Here is an 18,490-nt window from a genome sequence, read left to right on the forward strand (position 1 = left end):
ATGACAAAGTCACAGGTACCTGGTTTGTTGTCTACATTCAAAACTTAAGGAAATGTTAAAAACAGTGAAAGACTATTGAGACAAAAAAAAGGATCCATCCAAGTCACAGAGACCCTACATTTTAAGCAAGAAAAGCAAGAGCCCTGATTCAAATACATTTCTTTTCGATTTACATCATCCAAAGCTGTCATTTTCTGACTTACAATAAAGAACCCTGTCAGATACAGGGCACCAGGCACCAGGACCAGCCTAGATATGGCCGGATTCTCCGTGCAAACACAATAGTGATAGTGGGCTCCAGGTGACTCAAAGACATAGCCAACACAGCCCTGCCCTCAGCTGTTAGGATCTTAGAGGGGAGAGTAAGTGTCAGTGATGACACTCCAAGACAATGTCTGGAAAACATGTCATAGGCACTGCATGTGTGGTATGAACCAAGTAATCTAGAAGGCTGAGCAAGTGGAGGTCCCTTCCAAGTGGGACAATCAACTATTAATAATGGCAGTACACAATGAGATGGAAAATAAGACACATAGCAATATAACTGTTACTCCAAAGCCCATAGCAAGCTAACAGAATGTTGAATATTTCCCCTGCTCTAATCCAGGATCATTTATTAAGGCCTCAATCACCTCTCAGGTATTTCTTTTTATTTTTGGGGGCAGGGGGAGGGGCTTGCTTTTTTTGTTGTTGTTTGGTTGGTTGGTTTTGGTTTTTGGGGGGTTTTTTTAGATACAGAGTCTCACTCTGTTCCCCAGGCTGGAGTGCAGTGGCCCGATCTCACCTCCTCCTCCTGGGCTCAAGTAATTCTCCTGCCTCAGCCTCTCAAGTAGCTGGGATTACAGGTGTGCACCACCACACCCAGCCAATTTTTATATTTTTAGTAGAGATGGGGTTTTTCCATGTTGCCTGACTGGTCTCGAATTCCTGACCTCAAATGATCCACCTGCCTTGGCCTCCCAAAGTGCTGGGATTATAGGCGTGAGCCACTGTGCCTGGCCACTTCTCAGGTGTTTCAACATGAGTTTGTTTCTAGCATATTTCATAGGAAATATCAAAATATGCTCCCCCAGGTACTATTTTCTTCTCCCCCTTCTACTCTTCCTTTTGGGAGAGAGGGAGTGAAGAGCCCTCTGGGGCAAAGGAAGCATCTATCTTTTGGACACACTTGAGAAACTCGGGTTTAGCAAAAGTAGACAATAATCCGTCCACTTATGCCTTGAACTTCTCAAAGTTGTTTCACATCCATTATCACACTTGCGTTCTAGGCATATGTTGTTATCCCTTTTTTATAGATGAGGAAACTGAGGTTCAAAGAAGTTGTGACTTGCTCAAGGTCACAAAGCCAGGTAACAAAACTGGAAGAAAAACTGAGGCCTCTTGCCTGTTAGCTCAGTGCCTTCTCCTCTGGCCATGCCTCCCCTGTGAATACATCATAAGTAAGCGGAAGGCCGCATCTGAAAGGGAAGTACATCCAAGCAGATCCTCTAAAAACCAAGAAACACACACGCCGGTTTCTGGACAGCAGGTGTCAGCTAGGAGAGGAGAGGCTCAAAAAAGAAAACAGATCACCAAATCCTCTGGCCCCTAATGACTCAATTAGATCCCGCGACATAGGATAGAACGCACTTGGCTGGTGACCAGTGCAGTCAGTCCCCTTCCTGCCTGGGAGTTACACTCATAACAACAGCAACAGCAGGAAAAGGGCTTCATGAACATAAAATAAATAAACTTTCTATTTTTAGCAGGGCCGCAGCTGGGAGAGCCTCATTCTTTGCTCTTTAGCTGCAGCATTCTAAGGGAGGCAAGTGTTGAGGGGTTGGGGGATGAGGAAAAGTAGGGGCAGTCGCGCTGGGAACCACATTTTCTGTTGCCAAACTAGTTACATACAGGCCACAGAAACCAATGTCCAGCCTGGAAGTCTCTGGAGTCTGCAGGTCTGGAAAAACTGGAGAGTGTCAACCAGGAAGCCAGCCCCTGTGACTGGGCTATTTTCTGGCCATATATAGAAATAAATAATATTTTGCCCACATGGTTTTTAGAACCACTGAAAACTGTGTTGCCTAATGACTCTGTTGGAGTGGTGGAAGATAAGCTTGTAGACTTTTTCCCCTCTTCACTTAGGCTCTACTTGGCACCTGTGTGATTCTCACAGGAACTCAGATCCAGCATTTTCAGACTTGCACTCTGTGTCCAGAATTCCTGATGAGCCTGCAGCAATTTTTCCCTGCCCAGCCCTTGCCAACAGCTGGCAACATCAGGAGCCCAAGACAGAACACTGTAATGCTGGAAGTGGGGAATAATAGCAGCTGCAGTGTCTTCTTTCTGTTTGTCTGAAACAGGATTGGATGTTTCAAGAAGGGAGTTCCAAGGCAAAGGAACAGCAGAGAGGTTCTTTCCTAGAATTGGCACAGAGGCTTTAGGAAAAGTGTGCACCTGATCTGTTTTCAGAAGTGCCTCTTAGCCTTGCCCTTGCCATACTCTGAGCCCATGTCACCTTTAATTATGTACTTTCCCCTCTCATGATTTTTTTTCGTGCATAATTCCAATTATACTTTCCGTCTTTCATGAGGACACAGAACTGCAGACCCCAGAGCCATACTGAGGAAGGCAAGAACTCAATGCTTTGGGCACTCACAAGGAGGTAAGTGCACAAAGAAGAGCACCATGCTCATCCCTGCTCAGAGAAAGCTTCTAAAGCTCCCAGATCTGGCCTTGTGGCCAAGGGTCTTCATTCACTAACAAATGTTGACCAACAGCTTACCATCTGCCAGACACTCCCTGCTCACAAGAGCTCACAGTGCAGTGTGGGAGACAGAGAAACAGGCAATTTCATTACTGCGGGACAGGCTTCATGCTGGGTCAGCACAGAGTCCTGTGGGAATACAAAGAAGAGGCTTCTACCTCCGTCTTGGGGAGTCAAGGAGGTGGTGGCTGAGCTAGGACTCAGGCAGGTAGAGATTGGGTAGAGGTGAGAGTTTCTCCTTAAATGTTTCCCATGTAAGAGCAGCTTCCAAATAATAACACAGCAGTGCTAAAATCCATATGAGCTTAACCCAAGCCCCTCAAAGTTAGTTGATTTCTAGTGCCCAACAACATTTACTATGTTACCCAATAATATGTACTAAGCAAAGCAATTGCTGTCAAATCATAAGAAAGAGGAGAGAACTCATAATTTATTTGAATATGAAATTTCCACAGCTAACAATATAAGTCCTGGAATTTTGGGACTGAAAGAGGTCATATGGACTACTGAATCCTCTCTCCAGGTATGGCAGTCCTCTCCACAGCACCCCACCAGGCGGTCGTCCAGTCTCCGTGTGAATTGCTTCAGTGATGGAGAGCTCATCATTGATCAAGGCAGCTAGTGAGTTAGCTAGTTAGTTTTAAAGGCAGGAGCTAGAGTATATGGTGGCCTTTTACTAGGTTGAAGTTTCTGACTTCAGTCTCCCAATCTCTCCCCACTCTAATAAATCCTGCAAAAGGCCACCAGATTAACTGTCTTTGAGATTGGTCAGCCCACTATTCAAACTTTGCAGTGGCCAAAATTACCTACGTACAAACTCTGATCTATTTCTAAAAGACAAAAATAGCCCATACCAAAATGCTACATTTTGGTTACCAGAATTATGGATGTTTTGCTTTTCTCCATTGTTTTGAGTCTTTCCCTAATTTTCTGCATCAACAAGAAAGAGGTGGGTGGAGAGAAGAGGAGAGAGAGAATGAATCATCAAATAATTAACATTACTTACCAAAAGAGTCCTACCATGTTTATTCCTTCTCCACACCTTTGTTCAGGCTGTGGTCAACTAGAAACCATTCTATCTTTCCCTATCTTCAAATTCTTCCGCACCTCCCACATTCTGGTCAACTCACCTCCACCAGGAAGGTTTTCATGAATGCTCCAGCCCTCACTGCACTTAAATACAAATTACACAGTTTAGTACTTCATTATAAGCAGTTTCTACTACTGCTAATCATTTCAATGGTCAGTTCCACATTAGATTGTAAATTCCCCAGGAACTTCTATATCCTATCATATCGTATCATAGTGCAGAGGTTGTGGCAGGTTCTTCATAAATATTTTTCAGTAGACGGATGGATGGATGGATGGATGGATGGATGGATGAAATTCTATGGCTGTATTTATTAGTTCAGTTGGTTAGGGCACAGTTCTAATGCAGTTTCATAGGTCATCTGATACTATGCTTCTCACACTGTGGTGCATACATCCCCAGAGGTGTATGAAAATGTGTGTCAAGTGTATGTGAAGCCACAAGATATTAAATAATGTCTTCCTAAAGCAACAATTTCCTATCTTTTAGGGATACTTCAGTGCGGAATTTGAAACACTTTTATAGCCATTTTATAGCTTTCCCAAGTGGAAGAATTCCCTCCAAGGCTAATGTCCATACTCTGCATGAGTTCAACAGTCTGAGCTTTGATTCCAGTTACTTTCTGATGACCATTTCAGTATACTACCAAGAGATATTCCTGGAATGTGTCTCTCCAGATACATTCTTGAATTCTGCAAGTAGAGATTTTTGGATTAGAAACCAGACCCCCTGGTTTTAGTCCAGTCATGCAACTATCATGGGCAGCAGCCTCTCCAGGCCCCAGCTCCTCACTGACCTTGCTCCCTTAACAAAGGTTGGATCAAGGTAAATAATCTATGTGAAACATCTCTGAAAACTTACAAAGCTCCAGGTATTATGATTGTCATCATAATGTTATTATTATTGTTATCATCCCAGAATCAGTAATTTAATTCTGCCCCACGGACATCCCATACCCATCCAGCTGATTAAGGTGAGTAGCAATCAGGCTCTGAATTCAGAAAATTCTGGGTTGAAACTTTAGTTTCACTAGACCAGAGTCCCATTCATTTTTGCAAATCTAATATTTTGCATGGTGCTGGGAACATATCTGTGCTGAATAAAAGTATTTCTCACTACTATTTATTGAAATATCTGTCTGCCACTTACTGATCTTTAACAAATTTTTAAATTTTCCAAATCTTAGTTTCCACACCTATTAGATTGATATTATAACAGTACCTCATAGTGTTGTTAGAAATTTAAAGGCAATACGTATAAGCAGTTTAGCACAGTGCCTGGCACAGAGAAAGTCAATAGTAATTAAAACACAGAGTGAGTGTACTTTTGCAACTTGATAAATGAAGGCTATCCCATTGTTGTGTGATGTTTTTGTCAGCCCTTCCTTTAACCAGTTATGAACAAGCCAGCCTTGGGAGAGGAAGTTTGTTTGTGGCAACTTTGATGTTCTGAGTCACTGAACTAGTTAAGGAAGTAAATTTCAAAGCCATATTACTTTGTGGGCCCTCAGGGCAAGAGGAATGAAAAATTTCAGCCCTCACAGAAACTTCTGCCAGAATGAATGCACTGGGCAGGGCAAGCTGGGGTTTCCCAGGAATCTGTTTGACAAAGTGACAAGAAGTGTTCTACCCAGACCATGTAAATGCTACTACATGAAACCCACATGATGGGCTCACTCAACAAATTGATATGTAAACCCATCCCCAAGGGAAGAGCAGATGACAAGGGAAACTACAAAGAGAGGCAAAATGAGAACTCTGTGAGGCTCTCCCTCTGGCCTGAGACCCCAGCCACAAAATGGAATCCAGAGGCCTGTTGTTTACATCTGAACAAAGCCGATGCTGAATCCCAACAAAGGGTCCTGAAGAGTAGCCCTGGCCAGTTTATGACTGCCAGTGATAGTGCTATAAAAATAGCTTTAAAGACACAACTTGGGGCGGGGGGCTGTGAGCCAGAAACAGAAAATGGAAACTGAGCCCTTTCGTGCCCCAGAAGTATAAACAAAGGGCTTTCTAAGCCACCAGCCCACCCTGACCCCCATACTGGAAGAGGTGGGGCATGGTGCACTATCTCTAGAACTTATAGGAGTGCTCAAGAAAGCACAAAGTGCACGGAGCAGCGGGGCATGTGTGTGGAGGAAGGCAGGTAGATTATTAGAGGAGACATCCAAGAGCTTCCTAAACCTCTTCCAGTGCCAAGATTTGGAGCTACAGCTGTAAAAGTAACATTTTCCCAGGCATCCTGGATGTAGCATTGAAGACATTTTGGATGCCGCATTAAAAAAAATAAGCTCCCAAGGAAAGTATATTGTTAACTCCGGTTTTTGTTTTGTTTTGTTTTGTTTTAAGCTTTCATAATTAGAGTAACTTATGTCAGAATTAGATAATTTAGGAGGAAGACCTGAACAGAAATCTAATTGCAAGAGCTAAATATGATAACCAGTATGGAAGCAGACCGACACTCAAATCTGTTTAGAAGTTGAAAGTCAAAATGAAGAAGCAAAGCATTTTAAATGGGCTGTAAGGCTCAGGTAAAAAGAACATGGTTTTGCAGCCTTAAGGCAAAAGCCACAGAGGCTGAAGAATTAGGGAGGTAGTGTTTGTGCCGCCCATCAGCTCCAATGCAAGCCCTGTGCAGGCCAGGACTCTTTTGACCACAAAGACCCTCAGGTACACACTGTGTAAGGCCCCATTGGGTCACCCTGAACTCCCCACCACATGGAGTATCTCTCTGCTTCCTGCAGCTTTCTTTATGCCTCTGCCATTCACCCTTCTGGAATCCATTTATGTTGCCAGTTTGTACCACCTCTGGGAGATAATTCATTCCATACATTTATTACCTGCTGCATGAAGTAGTATTTCCGCTGACTTGTCCTGAACTTGCCCCACTTGTGGTTCCAAAGCACTGCTATATTTCAGGATCTGATGAACAAGTCTGTGCTCATCGTATCCACACCATTTATAGTCTGATCATTTCCTCCTAACAGCCTTCTCCTTGTCAGCAGCCCTGTGACTTCTACTCAGTTCCTCAGAGCTTCCAGGTTGCTGTTTGGGGACTTTCCCTATCCCCTTTTTAACCTTCTAGACCCTCTCACAGCGTTGCAGGCAAGAATACACCGCAGCTATTGGTAAGAGTAAAATAATGTTCCCAATTTAAAATTTCCCACACCTGAAGAATGTGTCCAATTTTGTGCAGCACTGTCCTGGGTGCAACCACATTATAAAAGACATAGTTTCTAGACTCTGAGTTTGCTAACTCGCAGGAAACTCTCTCCAGGCAGCACAGGTGGATCAGTACTGGCCAATACTGCAAGTTAACCTGTCTGAAATAGGGGATTGCCAAGAAAGAAATCCAAGTGTAGTCAGTCTTAGCTTCAAAGCAGACTAAGTTCAATACTTAGTACTCCATTGATTTTCACAGTATCTGAGAGGGAGGCAACACCTGTTTTCTGCAACATACTGATGTGAAACCAGAGATCAGGAGGTGCTAAAGCTAGTGAGAAGTGGTCAAAAGGGGGTTCCAATTTCCAGTCTCAGTGCACAGATCTGCTTATTTTGGCTTCTTTTTTTTTTAAAAAAAAAGTTAATATTTTATTCCACTCCATTTAGTGCCCACTAAGCTCTTGACCACCTTCAAATATCCTTACTGAAAACAAGAAAAATAATAAGGATTAAGCAAAACATAATAGCCCTGTTGCTGCCTGGGGCCGTCCATGAGTTCATAGGAGTTGGGATTTTACTGCCAAGAGAATAAAATAGTAGGTGGGTGCTCCAACCCGCTTTTTTATAAGAAATGCATCATTCATCCAGGGTGAAAACATCCTGGCCAGATGCCCACTTCTTTTCTTCTGCATAATTGCATCTTCCAGTAGTGTCAATACAGCAACAGACTTTGCAGCCTTGGCAGTCTAGTGTGAGTAAATCCACCATCCAGCCCACCTATAAGTCCCTGATTTCTCTGCCACAGAAGTTGCTGGTTTTCAGCACTAGACTTTTCTCCTTACGAATTGAGATAGCTAGAGATACCATCTTATGGATTGCCCCTGGTTTCCTTTCTACTATCAGACAACCATGTCCATGAAGCCCTGAGCTCAACTCGATTGCTCCTGTTTTTCTCATTTAGTTTCTTCCTCTTTTCTCTTAAAAGCAACCCTACATACCCATCACCCTGGCCAGAACCAATCTGTAATGTTGCTCTGGACTTCCAGGAAAGTATTTTCTATGGCCTCCCCGCAATAGGCATCATTCAAGACCTGCACACTATCCCTGCTCATGTGGAATTCCTTCACAGAAGGCAAGTTCCTCCTCTACTAGGTGATATGGTGGTAAAAGGATGCATTGGTGGGGGGGGGGGTGGTGGTTGGAAACACTTGGATTCAAACCTGGCTCTACCATTTATTAGCTATGTGACCTTGAGGAACTTCCTTAGCTTCCTCTCAACCACAATTTCCTCACCTATACAATGAGGATAATACTACATCTCATAAATGTGTTGTGAAAGGTTGAATAATACACTGTGTATCAAAGTGTCATTACAGATTTGAGCTTCTCCCAGCTTGCAAATCTACTCTTCCTCTGTAAAAAAAAAAAAAAAAAAAAAAAAAAAAAAAAAAAAAATTCCTCTTTTTCTAACCATTTTTGGCATTTCAGGCTGGATGGTGGGTTTTCTCTTTGGCCTTTCAACTCAGAACCACGTGGTTTCTACTGAATAAACAGAAAGGAATCTCTTGAATCTCAGTTGTGACAGCTAGTTGCGGTAGGCATTTTAATGCCCACTTACAGAAGCCAAAGGACCCCCATACTCAGGCGCAGTGGATTACGGGCAAGTCCCGGTTCAGCACCTGGCAGCTGGTACCTGTGTACCCGACAAATACAGTCGAGGGAACAGCCTCTCAGGCCCTTGTCAGGGAGGACCTCCCAGGATGACACTGAGGAGGCCCCTGAGATGCTCCACAGCCAGGTCCTGGCATCCCCCTCTTTTCCCACCCACAGTATCCCTGGAGGCACTGAACAAGCCCTGAATCATCAGAGCTTTGTGTCTGCAGTCCCCTGTTATTCAACCGGGCGCAGGTCTTTTCATTTCCTAGCATCCCACGTGCTCGGAACTAGAGCCAAGAGATCTGAATAAAAAGTAGATGGAGAGCAGCTGAGGATGAGAGGAAAGAACCCCTGAGAACTTTTTGAAGTCAGCTTTCCCCTCCATCGTTGCTTGTGACAGCTCCTGGAGCGCAGTTTTCATTAACGCCTCCAGGCGTTAAGACTCTTCAGAGACTCTTCTGAGATGACTCTTCTGAGATGTCACCTGCATCCCTTGGAGCAACCGGCGTTGGTTAGAGGGGACTGTCATGCTCATTTGTCCCGATAAGACATCGGAGCCTTCACCCAACCTGTCTCTTGGTATCCCTCTCCAACGCCTCCCACCCCTTCCAGGAAGGCCGCTCTATTCAGGCAGCTGTTTTCCCTGAAGCCGGGTTTGCCCTGAGTTCTATGTCCCGTTCCTGGAACACTGGTGCGTCTGTGAAAGACACTGGGGCTGGCTCCGCAGCGGCTGTGCCCTGAAGGAGGCGTGTTCCGGGGCTGAGGGGGCAAGGACACGTAATGGCGGGGGCGGGGAGTGGGGAGCCACTGGCGGGAAGACAGGGAGGGAGAGTGCGTCTGGGGCGTGTGCGCCCAAGGCCAGAGGCACCCGAGGTGGGCTGGCCCGGGGTGGAAAGCTGGGCCGAGCCCCTGGAGCGGGCGGAACGGCGAGCCAGATTCAGGAAGTTGTGCCTGTGACATCAGGGGCAGGACAAAGTTGGAGCGAAACCTCAACTATGCAAGGCGTCGGCCCGCAGGAGCGCAGGGAACACAGAGGGCGCTGTCCTGGGCGGCAGCGGCAGGTACGCGCGGGGGCGGGGGCGGGGCGGGGCGGGGCGGGGCGGGCTGCTCCCACGACCTCGGCTGACGCCGGGGCCCTACACGCCAGACCTGGCTAGGAGTGGGAGTGCAGAGGCAACCAAAAAGGAACCCACACCTCGCTCCAGGGCCTGGGGCGCTGTCAGACGGGGCAGCACCCAGGAGATTCCCTGGGCAACCACGCCTGCAGGAAGCCCTTCCACGGACCGAAAGGTGAGTTTCAGGACTTTCTGTTATGTTTTTTAAAAATACATTTTTAAGCGCCTTCTGTTTGGAAGGGGACGCCCACTCAACTGCTGTCTTTAGAAGGATGAGACCTGCCCCAGAGATACAAGGAATTATTCCTAAGCAGCCTCTTGCGCCCTCACAACTTTAGTTCCGTGTGTTTCCCTCCTTCTTGAGGACTCTCAGGAGTCTTCCCCTCTGCGCCTGGGCTGAGTCCACATGAGCTCCTCGGAGGTCGGCGGTGGAGTTACCTTACTCCAGCTGCTGGTAGGAGCGCTTTGAAGGGGACACATGGATATTCTGTTTTTTACTGAGGAAGGCCAAGGCCTGAGACCCTCTGGAAAGCATCGCGGGCTTAGGTGTTTCTAAACCATTCTAGGTGAAGCCAGATTTTCTCTGGGGCTAAGGAACTAGCCAAAACGAAAATATGGCCTGGAGCCAGGGGCGGAGAGGAAACCTGTTTGCTATTCTGAGAGTTTCCGGGGAGCTTGCTGTGACACAGATTACTTTTTAACTTCTCTGACTCTCAATGGTCCCACTCCCAGACCCCGCATCCTACCCTTGAAGGTAGAATGGGGGACATAATAGGACCTGTTTCCTTAACATTATGAAGAGCTTTACGGGGATTCTTCATATGATAATAGAGTTAAGTGAACTATAGATGATAGCTAGTGGGAAGACCAGTCCTGTCTAACCGAAAGGGAAACTGAAGCACAGACAAGCACTCACCCTAATTTAACAGAGAACACTGGCAGCCAGCATGCCATGCTATGTAGTGGGATTGTGCCACCTGATTGTGTTGTACGAGGAAGGGAAGGAAAAGACCACTGGAGCATCTTGGAAGCACCTCCCTTCTAAAGCAGTTGCATTTCATTTGCTCAGCTACAGCTCATAAGGACCTGAAGCGAATTTTAAGGTACCCTCATTCTGAAGTTCTGTTAGATAGTGGGAGAACCTTGAGTTACAAAGAGCAGGACTTAAAAATATCATTGATGTAACCTGTTCCTAACCCTTTTGCAAATGGTTTGCAAGTTCTATCTAAAGACTTCTGCAAGGGTCTTACCAGCCTTTAAGCTGGATGAGTTGCCTCAACCACTTAGTGTGATGTGCCTGCCCTTCACCCAGTGCTGGGTTGTAGAGGCAGCTGTACAGGAAAATCTGACCAAGTCTTTCCTTTTGTCTGAAATTCTGCCTCTGTGTCCCCACCCCAGATACAATTTTAGGAAAGAGATATATTGTAAAACAAATGTTTCTTTGGCCTCCATACATTGTCAATATTTAGCCTGTGAAATGAGTATGACTTCTATCCTCTTCCCTAAGACTAAACCCAAGAGAATAATAAACACTCAACAAGCTAAGTTATTGATTTCACCAAAGAGGAAGGTACATCCATTCCATACATTCATTCAACATTTACCAAACCTACTGTGTGCTGGCCAGTATACCAGGTCCTTGGAGTCCAAAGATAATGAGATGATTTCTGCTTTTGAGGAGCTTCTGTCTAGTAAGTGAGACAGATACAGAAATAAACTACAGTTTAGGATAATATACATTATAATAGCAGTAGCCACAGGGCACTGACTAATCCAGGGGAGAGGACAGGAGATTCTTCCCCAGAATTATCTGTGAAGTCCGCACCACAGAAGTGATGGATGAGCAGGTCCTGAAAATGACTAGGAGTTCCCAGGGAAAAGGTGTTTTGAACAAAGGAAAGAGGGTATGCAAAGTCAATGGCAGGTAGGGAACAGCGTGTAATGGGAATTACACTGCCAGACTGAGAAGGGTGAACTCCCTCCTATGGGAAGCAATTTTAGTTTTTAAGCAGAGGAAGGATCCGGTCAGATTTGTGTTTGGAGAAAGAATTATTGGCCAGATGGGGGCTGGCTTAGAGAGATGGGAAGCAGAGATAATTAAGACCTCAGCTAAGACAACAGCAGTGGGAACTGAGGAAAAGGAATGGATTTTAGGAAGTAGAATCAAAAGTACCTGGTGACCAAGTGAATGTGGTAAAGGAGGAATGAGTTGAACAGAGAGTGATTATAAGGTGTTGAGTGGGATAGGCAGGAGAAGGTACCTTGTGGAACCATTAAAAAATTTCATGTAAGGTAGAGAAGGAGTGGACTTGGGAAGCAGATTGTGGAGAAGGCAGTGGTGAACATTTAGACATATTAAAGTTGAATATGCCCAGGAAATGTCCAGATGGAGATAAGCAGTTGGGTATACAGGTCTGGAACGTAGGCAGAGGTAGAAGGCAGCTAAAGAGGCCTGTGGTAGCACCACACTGGTGCTGAAGAGTCTTGTATTTGTCAGTAGTGGCCTATAGATATTATTTTCATATCATATGGTGACTTCCAGATTACTTTCTCCAAACGCTCAAGGCTTTCTCAGGATACCTTGGAGGATAATTCCTAAAATGAAGGAGAGAATTCTGGGTTCATGGCACATAGACAGTAAAGATGCATTTAGTTATCACTCCCCCATGTGAAAAATTCATACTTAGTTCAGTTGTAAGATCTGTGAAGACCTTTCCAGAACTCACATTCCAAGTCTTTAGTTACCTATCCCTGTGTGGGAGAGTCCTGACTTCATAAAAACAAGAAGGATGACCTGCTTTGACTAATTTCAGACCGTTACAGAGTAGTTCTTTAGGTCTGGCTGCCAATGCTCAGCTCACGATCTTGTGTGACCTGCATGGAACTAAAAACCTTGAGCTTGGAGCTACACATTCATGGGTTCAGTTCCTGGCTTAACCACTTATTAGCTGACCTTGAACAAGTTCTTGAATCTCTCAACTTCATTTCCCTTATATTTAAAATGAGGATAATTATTACTCACCAGGGCAATGGTTAGAATCAGAATCAAATTGAAAAAGAAAGTGCATTTAATGTTCTGCATAAATTATAAGACTCTATAAAAATGTGAGGAGTTTTATTATTATTTCTAATCTTGCCTCTTGAAACTACCAAAATTAGATGGACTGTGTAGGTATAGGCTCTGGGCAGCATCTTCATCTCAAAATTGCAGTTTTCTTATTGTATGACATATTTTAAGGCAGCAATTATAAGTCTCCTTCCGTCATATCAATGACATGCATCTACTCTGGCCTCTTTTGTCCTCCTTATCGAAAGTGGTCAGAGCCCAAAGAAGTCAACGCTCCGCTGTTGCTTATGCTGATTGTGTACTGCATGAAGACTCCTGGGAGTCTATGAAGCTGAAAGCACCAGTATTCCACCTGCTCAGCCTTGGACCCACCCCACTTGCAGTTGAGTCCACATGGAGGGGATGCTTTTTTCTAATTCTCACCAAGGTGCTGGTTTAACCCATTTAATCCAATGGCCCTGAATCTGAGCATCAGTTAATGGTTTGGATATATTTGTGATTTTTCCCTGTCCCGACCAGGGAAGCCTGACTTATTCCAACCCCGTGAAGCTGGAATGTTATGCCAACATCAAAAACCTTCAAGTAAACAGAGTTCTAATAGAGGCTAAACTGTTGATGAAAAAAAGGAAGTAACCACAGATTCAGAGACTTCAAACGGAAAAACACTTCTGAGAGGAGCCAGCCCCACCCCTTCACTGCACAGATGTGCAAACTACAGTTCAGGGAGGGGAAGTGTGAGCCCAGTCACACAGCTGGTTAATGGAAGGACCAGAATCCAAGTTCTATCTGCCTCTGCCCAGGAATACCCAATACCATCCTGGGTCTCTATCCCCTTTTGTATCTCGCACACAAGGACACAGCTAGGCATTCAAATGCCTGCAGAAAGGTAAAATGAAAAGATTGTACCTGAAGTTCGAATCCTCCCCCAGTGGCCTCCGGGGCGAACTAGGAACAGACCCTCAAGGGATGCAGGTAGTTTTCCACTTTTAAGGCAACCTCTGAACCACCCTCGTCTCTTCTGTTTCCTCAGTTTCAATCCTTAAAGTTTTCTCAGAGTTCCCAAAGACCCCTCAAGAAGAGAAACAACACCGGGTGCCTTAATTAACTAAAATCCTTTTAGTGTTTCCTCAAACTTCTCTCTAGAATGAGCTAGAGACCAGTGGATGAGTCAGAATTATACATCCAATATTGATATGTCATTTACCATTCAGTGAGAAGGGTTCCAGGTGAATAATGGGCATTCAGGAGACTTGTCACAGGCACAGTAAGGGAGATAAAGACAGTGGCATGATAGACTTTTTCCCTCCCTGGACAGCAAAAGGAAAACCGAGTGCAAATTCCTTGAAAGACAATCCCCAGGGCCAGAGCCCAGGCCAGGTTTCTGGCTTTTCCTCCACATCAGTCCGAGCCATCTGAACAGAGCATCATCTGGGGACATGAGTGGACATTTAGTGGAGACCAGGAAAGGGCAGCTAAGTTCCCAAACGAACCTCACACAAACACAAGATTTCTTTCTCAGGGGCAACTCCCAAGGGACATGGTGGCATCCAAACCCAATCCCCACCCCTGGGAAGAGACTTTCTCCCACGATTGTGAGCAAGCCTCTCCATGGAGTTTGTCACTAAGAAATAAAACAAAACCTAACCATTGCTGTAGTTCTTCATCAAAACTGAAGAGATGATTGTATTTTGAAGCCACTGCAGACATGCCCTTGCTCTTGACTATAGCTTCCTCCCAATGGGATGTTTTTCAGTTACGTTTTATTCTCCTCAAATACAACCCTAATTTCAAGCTGGATCGTCTTCAGAAAAGCCCTGCAGCATTTTTTTTTTTTTTTTTTAGTTTCCCAGGCAAGTCATAAAAAGAAAATTGGCAGAAGAGAGGAAAGTAATATACAAATAATAACAATAAGGATAGTTGCATGTGATAGTGTGTTTAGTCTTCAAATTGTCCTGACAGGGAAAAGAGCTGTGGGCCACAGGTTCAGAGGTGGTGTAGGGGCAGGGAAAGAGAGGCAGGGTCAGGGAAGGAGGCAGTGGGAACAGGGAAGTCCCATGAGCTTAGTATTATGGAAACAGAATAGTACAGTGGATATGCTGTGTATTAACCTGAATGACATGTGACAGTGGCCACCATAAATAAGAGAAAAGAATGCTGCACTCTGAGTCAAGAGCTTCTTGTTCCTCCCCAACCCAAGTAAGATACTGAGTGTGCATCCATCTGCTCGTGGTTTCTAACCTGTGATTCCTCTGCAGCCCCATGGGCCACAGTGCCAGCTTTCAAAAGCCCCTCTGCATGTGATCATCATGTACCAAAACCCTGGCTGTAGCCTGCAAGCTCCAGTCAGCCACTCATGCACACTGGCCTGAAACCACCCAGGAACTAACGCTGGGGTCAAAGTGCCCTTCCCAGTGATTTGGAACCTAGAGTTAACAAATGTCCATCCACACTTTCTTGGCTCCCACAAATTTTCAGTGTGCATGCTAGGCTCTCAGTAACCACCTATTGAATGGTGGTGCTAAGAATTTAAGGCATACATTCCTGCCCACCCCCACCAGAAACATATGTAGTTTCTTCAACATTATGTTAGGGAGATGTGTCAATAACAAAAGAGAATAAGTTACTCTTAAGGCCAGTCCTGCAGACTTAGCTTATCTATGAAACCCCTTTCTTGTAAATGACTGATGGCTTCCACCCTCCCTTCTCTTTCCCCACCTTCCACTCCTGACCTGAAACTTCCCTCCTGCCCAAGGCCCACAATCTGCTGAGTAGCAGTTGCCAGCACAGCACAACAGTGGCCTAGATAAAAGCCTCGCAGCTCATTACATGGGTGACCCACACCATCCCATAATGAAACCTCCACTGGGAAAGGGGAACACACTTGCATACCACCCCACCAGGTGCAGTCTGCTCAGAGCTTTCCTAGTTTCCAAATTAGAAACTCAGATCTTGCCCTGCAAGATACTTGGACCAAAGCCTTCACGAGTACAGGAAGAAAGCAATGCATTACCGGGTGCCTTGCTGATTTCCAAAGACTGTGCTTTTCTTGGTTTTGCATAAGGACATCATTGACCCCTTTGAGGAAAGAGCTGGGTTTTGACTCTTTTCAGTGGGTGGATAGCACAACTTCCCAAAGCTGGCCATGGAAAGAACACCTCATTTCCAGACAGAAGCACTGCAGTCCTCCACACTGTCTGGAACAAGGGAGGAGACACAGTCACAAAGCATGTGTCACAGGGGAAGAAGGTCGGATGCTCCTGACTGACATTTTCCAGGAATAAGATTTTGGTGGTTTATAAAATATTATTTCTTCAAGGTAGGGCCTGAGGGTAAGGGGAAAAGTACTTAAACCACTGGGCATGTGGTCATTCAACACTTGGCATTGGAATTGATGAATAAATACACGCTAAAGAGATCACAGACAACATTTTATATTTCTCAAACAATTAATAAGGGAAACTCTGCCATTCTCTCCCATGTGACATCTATTAGTTTTCCAGAAATTTTGTTATTTCCTCTTGCATTTTTTTAATTGAGGTGAAATTTATGTTACATAAAATTAACCATTTTAAAGTGAATAGCTTAGTGGCATTTAGTACATTCAGAATGTTGTGCAATCGCCCCTCCATCTAGTTTCAAAACATTTTCATCACCCCAAGATAAAACCCCATCCTCATTAAGAAATTTCTTCCTATTGCTCCCTTTTCCCAGCCCCAAGCAACCACCAGTCTGCATGCTACCTCTATGGAGTTGCTTATTCTAGATATTTAATATTAATAGAATTACATAATATGTGACCTTTTGCTACTGGCCTTTTCCACTTAACGTGTTTTCAGGGTTGATGTATGTTGTAGCATGTATTGGTACTTCATTCCTTTTTATGGCTGAATCATATTCCATTGTGCGCATATACCATAATAGTTTATCTATTTATTTGTTGACCGACATCGGAGTTGTTTCCACCTTGTGGCTATTGTGAACAGTGTGCTGTGAACAAGGATTTGTTTGAATACCTGTTTTCAGTTCTTTTGGGCATAAACCTAGGAATGGAATTGGTGGATCATATGGTAATTCTTACCTTTACCTTTTTTGAGGAGTTGCGAAACTGCTTTCCTTTCCCCCACACTTTTATCAACATACTTATAAATTCATTTTCCTTTCTTGAAGATAATACACATATTAAGTGGCATACCTTTTCCTGTCTGGTCTCTTATTTGATGCATTTGACCTTATGCTTTAATAAAAGATATTAAATACTGCCTCTCATTGCCCTAGAGATTTGGGAGTATTTGGATGTTCGAGATAGAAAATATTTGGGGTAAACTAAAGCCCCAGAAAATATTTGGGGGTAAACTAAAGCCCCTTCTTGGTATAACTGAGTAGGAAGCAACAGCTAGCAACAGCAATATTTATGGGGTACTCTATCTGTGCTGGGGATAACATTAAGTGCTTTACCTATTTTCCCTTATTTAACCCTCACATCAACTCAACAAAATAGGTACTACTCCAGGTTGAGTATTTCTTATCCAAAATGCTTGGGACTGGACATGTTTTGGATTTCAGATTTTTTTTTCAGATTTTAGAATATTTTTATTTTACTGGAATTACCAGTTCAGCATCCCTATTCAAAGTCCAATGTGCATTTCAGTGTCCTATCAGCACTCAAAAACTTTTAGATTTTGGAGCATTTGGGGTTTTGGATTTTCGGATTAGGGATATTCAACCTGTAACATCCCTATTTTATAGAAGAAGAAATTGAGGTCTCCACCAAAAGCTAAGTGCTCTTCCCCAGCTCCTACAAGGGAACTCTGCAGCTGCCACCACTGATGAATAAGAAGCCATTCTGTTTCTCAGGGGATTGCAGTCATTTTGGCAGACAGATAGGTCAAGAGGCAGTTATAACGCAGTGTTACAAAAGCTATGATAGGCATCATGACAGGGACACAGAGGTAGAGCACTTATGCTGGCCCTAAGCTGTAGAATTTTCAAAGGAGATGAAATCTAAGTCTCTTATTTTCTTGATAACCCCGTGGGATCATTGATAATGTTTGACCCTCCCCAGGCACCCTTTGACTTCATTATTCCATCATTGCATTGCCAGTGCACAGTGTCTGGCACACAGTTGCCACTTATTAAACATGGGTTCATAAACATGTGTGCTTCCGTAAAAGGAACTCCCAGCCCTGTCACACTGTCATGGAACTCCTATGCCTGGGTCCTATATTTCAAAACTCACAGGCTTTCTCAAAACAGATGTGTCCTGCGATGGGGAAAGGAGATGAGAAAAGGCCTCCAATGGTTTTGGCTGTCCTCTATCTCTGAACAGACACTGTGGGCATGAGAATAAGACAAGGGAAGAGAGAGAAGAAGGGTAGGGAGTGGGGCAGGAGGCCTTCCGGTGGCACTGTGTGAGGTCAGCCCATGCCCAGGGAAGAGACCCTGTAATGTGACATGAGACCCCAGAGAAGAAATGAACTGGGAAACCTCTTCCCTAAACTCTAATTTCTCCTTTTCAATTCAAGGTTTATTATTACTCAAAGATTCATAGCATATGGCTATACATATATTTGCCAATTCATCTCAGCTGGCAGGTACAAAAAGCAGTAACTTCATGGGAAGGTCTAGACTCTGTCCAGTTGGTAATTCTCACTCCTC

The 18,490-nt window shown here is 44.4% G+C and overlaps 2 protein-coding genes across 20 annotated transcripts in view; both read left to right on the forward strand.

Annotated features, from left to right (window-relative positions):
* MRPS14 (mitochondrial ribosomal protein S14) overlaps window positions 1-18,490 on the forward strand; it is an 868,813-nt gene that overhangs the window by 679,065 nt on the left and 171,258 nt on the right. Inside the window, exon 1 of one of the 16 annotated variants that reach the window (XM_050767354.1) lies at window positions 7,350-7,353. The exons of 14 other annotated variants lie outside the window; for them this stretch is intronic. The gene's annotated coding sequence lies outside the window, so the exon portion shown is untranslated. Of the gene's footprint in view, window positions 1-7,349; window positions 7,354-10,530; window positions 10,535-18,490 lie in introns of those variants that run through there. One more of the 16 variants, XM_050767401.1, reaches the window with a different exon arrangement.
* KIAA0040 (KIAA0040 ortholog) overlaps window positions 9,472-18,490 on the forward strand; it is a 34,747-nt gene continuing 25,728 nt past the window's right edge. Inside the window, exon 1 of one of the 4 annotated variants that reach the window (XM_050767510.1) lies at window positions 9,472-9,714. The gene's annotated coding sequence lies outside the window, so the exon portion shown is untranslated. Of the gene's footprint in view, window positions 9,944-18,490 lie in introns of all 4 variants that reach the window. The other 3 variants (XM_050767488.1, XM_050767504.1, XM_050767493.1) reach the window with 3 other exon arrangements.

This window comes from Macaca thibetana, chromosome 1 (assembly GCF_024542745.1).
Source record: "Macaca thibetana thibetana isolate TM-01 chromosome 1, ASM2454274v1, whole genome shotgun sequence".
NCBI classification, from domain to species: Eukaryota; Metazoa; Chordata; class Mammalia; order Primates; family Cercopithecidae; genus Macaca; species Macaca thibetana.